The sequence below is a fragment of the Mirounga angustirostris genome, unplaced genomic scaffold (genome assembly GCF_029215605.1).
Source record: "Mirounga angustirostris isolate CCGP_5_RB_7025 unplaced genomic scaffold, mMirAng1.0.hap1 SCAF_11, whole genome shotgun sequence".
Lineage (NCBI taxonomy): Eukaryota > Metazoa > Chordata > Mammalia > Carnivora > Phocidae > Mirounga > Mirounga angustirostris.
The window spans coordinates 89,092,311-89,098,432 of NW_026991719.1; the positions used below are offsets into that span (position 1 = coordinate 89,092,311).

At 37.6% G+C, this 6,122-nt stretch overlaps 1 pseudogene; it reads right to left on the reverse strand.

Annotated features, from left to right (window-relative positions):
* Positions 1-1,987: 1,987 nt before the first annotated feature.
* Positions 1,988-2,150, reverse strand: LOC123851700 (small nucleolar RNA SNORA1; annotated as a pseudogene).
* Positions 2,151-6,122: the final 3,972 nt, after the last annotated feature.

The window sequence follows — 6,122 nt, forward strand, 5'->3', positions numbered from 1 at the left end:
TGTATGAAGGCAATCCAAATCAAAATGGGCAAAAGTCATGAACAGACGTGTCACCAAAGAGGATATACAGATGATAAATTGCACATGAAAAGATGTTTAACATCTGGGTGCCTGGGTGGCTCAGATGGTTAAGCGTCTGCCTTCGGCTCAGGTCATGATCCCACAGTCCTGGAATCGAGCCCCGCATCCGGCTCCTTGCTCGGCGGGGAGTCTGCTTCTCCCTCTGCCTGCCACTCCCCTCCTGCTTGTTCTCCCTCTCTCTCTTTCTTTCTCTTACAAATAAATAAATAAAATCTCTCTAAAAAAAATGAAAAAAGAAAAGATGTTTAACATCATTAGCCATTAAAGAAATGCAAATAAAAATCAAAATAAGATACCACTACGCACCTATCAGAACAGTTAAAATAAAAAAAAAATGGCAGCATCAAATGCTGGTAAGGAAGTAGAAAAACGATCACTCATACATTGTTGGTGAGAACATCAAATGGTAAAACCACTCTGGAAAAGTTTGGCAGTTTCTTACAAAACTATGTAACTACCACATGACCCAGTGATTGCACTGCTAGGCATTTATTCCAGATAAACAAAGACTTACATTCACACAAAAATGTGTAGATGAATGCTTATGGCAGCCTTACTTATAATAAATAAGTCAGAAGGGGAAACAATGAAGGTGCCCTTCAGTAGGGGAATTGTTAAACAATTTGTGGGACATGCCTATCATGGGACACTACTTTGGAATAACAGGGAACAAACTATAAACATCTACAAAAACTCAGACAAATCTGTAGAGAATTATGCTGAATGACAAAAGCTAATCCCAAAGGTTACATACTGTATGATTTAATTTATATATCATTCTTGAAATGATAAAAATTGTAGAAATGCATGGGGCGCCTGAGTGTCTCAGTTGGTTAAGTGTCCGACTCTTGATTTTGGCTCAGGTCATGATCTCAGGGTCATGAGATCGAGCCCTGTGTTGTGCTCTGTGCTGCGTCCGGCTCCGCGCTGAGCATGGTGACTGCTTAAGATTCCCTCTCTCCCTCTCCCTCTGCTCCTCCCCCGACCTCTGAAAAAAAAAGTAGAAATGGAGAACAGTTTAGTAGTTGCCAGAGGTTAAGGAGTGGGTTAGAGACAGGAAGAAAGTGAGTATAGCGATAAAATGGCAACATGAGAGTAATGGAAATGTATCAATGTTGATATCCTTGTTGTGATAGTGTGCTAAAGTTTTGCAAGATGTTACCATGGGGGGAAATTGGGTAAAGAGTGCAAGAGATCTTTCTGTATTATTTCTTAGAATTGCATATAAGTTTAAAATTCTCTCAACATTAAAAGTTTTATTTAAAACAATGAATGAAAGTAAGAGATTCGAACCCAAGGGTAAAATAGGAATCTGAGTCTGTACTGATATACACAAACAAATCTAAAAAATAAAATAGTACTCAAAGACTTAAAATGAAAAGTAATCTCTTTCCCTTCCTCATCCTCCAGTCACCGTTCTCAGGGACAACCTCCTCTCAGTATGTTTAACTGGGATCTTCTAATAGTTACCTACACATTTCTATATGTAATCTGTAAGCTTATACTGCTATTTCTTTTCTTTTAATGTCAATAAATTTTTATTTAAGGAATTTCACATGTGATTCCTTCCACTGCCTATCACCATAGGGCCTCTAAAGTCAGAATCATAATCTTCAAAATAGCCCTTTTAAAAAGAACTTTTGTTCAATCCACAGTTGTCACTGTCAATCAGTCCAAAGTTCTTTAGGATGGGCTTCTTTGATCTCCCCTTGAATATGGACATACTTCAAAAATTCCCCACCTGTAATCTCTGGGATCCTATTTCTTTACTTTAGGGCCCTAGAAGTCAAACTGTGGGAAGGACATTGATTACTATTTTGGCAAATGATCTAAAATTATTATTCCTCAATTGTTTCTAATATTTAAACGTCTTGTCACTTCCACTCTACTCCAGGAGCCTAGCAGAAAATGTTCCAGGTCTCATTGTCACCATTGCAATAAACTTGCTGTGAGGGAAGCATAACCTGTGTCTCAATGCTAATTTTTATCCATTTTTTGCATTATCTGTTGTTTCCTATGTTGATACATGAGCATATCTCCCACCCACCCAACTCATTTTTATTAAATCAGTGATCAGTATTAATATTTTGATGATGATGTAAATATCTTTCATTGTCGAAGCAAATAGTTTCTATGATTATGTTTCCCTTCTTGACCCTTTTGTTCTTCCAAGAGTTCCTAGAGTTTTTCTGCTTTTCATTTCCTTAGGTTCTCTATACATACCAAAATGCTTCATCAGATCAGTCCCACGTCTGCCAAAATTTTTTTCTGATCTCTTATGTGTATCAGATAATATAACAATTCCATTTCTTTTGTTGCAAACTTCCTTCTTGGAGCTGCCTCTCTCCTCATTTGCCTGCTCTAAACTGAACTGATTGATCCCTAGGCCTGCTGACAGGTGGCATTTCATGACTTTCCTTCGCTCCCTTACAGTGTTGGCTCCATTGTTTACTGGACCCACTGTCTTCTTGTTTTACTACCTCATTTTGCTGGAAAAAATTCTCTGGTAGCCTCAGATCAGAGGGTGAATAGTTTTGAGTCCTTTCATGTCCTTACATTACTGAAAGAGACTGGAGTCTAACCTCCCTGGGTGTAGAATTATAGGATGAAAATCATTTTCTCTCAGAGATTTGAAGGGATTGCTGCATTGTCTCCAGCCTTCAAGTATCGAGGTCATAAAGTTCAAGGTTGCCCTGTTTCCTGTTCTTTGTATGAAAAAATGTGTAATAGATACAGAGGCATAAATTGTAGCAATTTTAATGCACAAAGGAATAAATATGAATAAGTTTGTGCAAATAAATATGAAGACAGATGAATGGTCTCTTTTACAGAAAAAAAAAATTATCGGAATAAACCTAAGAGTAAATAGTGAAATAAACCAAAACCTACTAAATCACTTAAATCACAACTAAAAGGCTCCCCACCAAATGTACCACAGCCCCCAAATATTTTAGGTGTGGATTTAACCATAACTGTTTAAGATGGAAACGTTGCAAAACTCATCTTATGAACCTATTATAGTCTTGATACCCAAACCAAGAAAGAACACTACAAGAAAAATTATAGACCAAACACCCAAATATAAATGTCAAAATCCAAAACAGAATTTTGGCAAGTCTATTTCAGCAGAGTTAGTAACAGAAACTCATGAGCAAGTAGGGTTCATTCCAAGAATGTAAGGATGTTTTAACACTAAAAACAAAATCTAGGAGCTTAATTACCACATTAACAGATAAAGAAGGAATACATAATCATTTCACTACATACAGAAAAAATATTTAATAAAGTTCAATGCCTATTTAAAAAAAAACCTTTTTTGGCAAACTAGGAATAGAAATGAACCTTTATTTAACATGATACAGGATATAAATTCAATACCTAAAGAAAATATTATACTTAATGGTGAAACTTCAGGGGTCTTCTCATTAAAATAAAAAACAAGGGGAACCTGGCTGGCTCCATTGGTAGGGCATGCAACTCTTGATCTTGGGGTTGGAAGTTCGAGCCCCACGTTGGGTGTAGAGATTATTTAAAAACAAAATCTTGGGGCACCTGCGTGGCTCAGTGTCTGACTCTTGATTTCGGCCCAGGTCCTGATCTCAGGGTGGTGAGATCCAGCCCAACATAGGGCTCTGCACTTGGCATGGAGCCTGCTTGAGATTCTTTCCCTCTCCCTCTCTCTCCCTCTGCCCCTCCCCCCTCACACACTCGCTCGCTCTCTCAAATAAATTAATCTTTTTTTAAAATCTTAAAAAAAAAACAACAAGGCAAGTATACCCACTAGGATTGCTTCTATTCCACATGGTGTTGGAAGTTAAGGTGACTACAATTAAGACAAGTAGGGGCACTTGGTTGGCTCAGTCAGTGGAACATGTGACTCTTGATCTTGGGGCTGTAAAAATTTCAGCCCCACCTTAGGTGTAGAGATTACTTAAAAATAAAATCTTTAAAAAAGGACAAGCAAAGAGGTAAAATACATGAATTAGAAGGGTTGATACCCTGTTATTAGGAGATAATACAATTAGCCACATAGACAATCTAAGACACCTACAGACAAACAAAAGAGAGCTTGACAAATGCCAGATGTAAGCTCAACATACCAAAATTAGAAATGAAACAGCAATGAATTAGAAATTATAGAAAGAAAAAATATGTAGGATCTTTATGGAGAAAATGACAAAACATGAGTAAAGTAAATAAAGGAAGACTTAAATAAATGGGGGAATATACTGTGTTTGTGGAAGAAAAGGCTTAATATTATAAAGATGTCAATTTCCCCCCAAATGAGTCAATAAATTCAGTGCAGTTATAATACTAATTCCAATGTGGGATGCTAAAAGAGTCTGAAATAATTTTAACTTGTACAATACACACAACAATTTTTCTTTTATTTTTATTTTCATTCCAGTATATATTTAATTTAATTCGTGTTACATTAGTTTCAGGTGTACAATATACTGATTCCACAATTCTATACATGACTCAGTGCTCATCATGATAAGTGTACTCTTAACCCCCTTTACCTATTTCACCCATCCCCCCCACCTCCTCTCTGGCAACCATTAGGTTATAAAACAAACTTTAGATGGATTAAAGACCTATGTATGAAAACCAAAACTTTGGGGGACCCGAGTGGCTCAGTCGGTTAAGCGTTTGCCTTTGGCTCAGGTCATGATCCTAGTGTCCTGGGATAGAGCCCCGCATCAATGTCAGACTCCTTGCTCAGCGGAGAGTCTGCTTCTTCCCCCCTTACCCCTTCTCCACTCTCCTTCTGCCCATCCTCCCTGCTACTTGTGCTCTGTCAAGCTCTCTCTCTCAAATAAATAAAATCTTTAAAAAAAAACCAAAACTTTGAAACTTTTAGTAAACTCTAAAGGAAGATACCTTTATGATCTCAAGGTAAAGAAGGATTTCTTAAACCAAACACAAAAAGCCCAAACCAAAAAGAAATTTTTGATACATTTTAATTAATTATATTTTAAAATTTATAAAACAAAATACATCAGAATACAGACAGACAATTCACAGACCGACAGACAATTCACTGCACAGCAACGCATATAACTAAGAACGGATTAGTTTCCAGAATGTATAGTAAGTATAAAAGAAATAAGTAAATAAGTAAAAAAGAAAACCCCAAGTGGGGGTGGAGGGAAGACACATAAAGAGGTGATTCACAGAACTGGAAAACCTAAATAGACAATAAGCATGAGAAAAGATGCTCATCTGTATTAGTCACCATGAAATGAAAATTAAAGCAACAAGATACCATTTCACACAGATCAGATTGGCTAAAAAATTTTAAAACCCACAGTACCAAGTGTTAGGGGCAATATGGGGAAATGGAACTTCGTATTCTGCTGACGGCCATGAAAATTGGCAAAACTACTTTGAAGCATAATTTAGTGATATCTAGTAAAGCTGAAGATGTACATCAATGAAGAGCTTGCAATTCTACTTCCTCCTCTCTCATACTGTGTGGGAGAGATGGTCTAAAACTGATATGTCAAGAAAATGGGTCCGATATAAGTATATTCTCTATCCCAGGGCTTCCATGTGCATACAAATCACCTGTGGGTCCTGTTAAAATGCAAGTTCTGATTCAGCAGGTTTGAGATGGGGCCCAAGACTCTGCACTTCTAAGAAGCTCCTGGTGATGCCCAAGCTGCAGATATGAAACTTTATTTTGAGTAACAAAGAGGTAAAGCCTAGGTTGCCTGAAAAGGCCAGGCAGGTAGCAAAGGCGTGAAGCTGATTAGGTGGGGACGGTAGTGAACTACAGAATGCCTACCCTGAATACAGAAGGCAGTTGCTATCCAGCTCAGGCTGCAAGATGGAGGTTCGGAGGTTCCGATTTCTCAAGAAAGGCTGGAAATTTGGTTTTACGTGAAATCTTCCCATTTTAAAATGTTAACAACTCTTTAGAGGAGAAGGGAAAACACTATGTGAGCTAGACACAATGCATCTTTGGGCAAAATATGACCCTCTGGCCTTCAGTGGTCAATCTCTGATCTAGACTCAACCTGGTAACCAACAGAAAA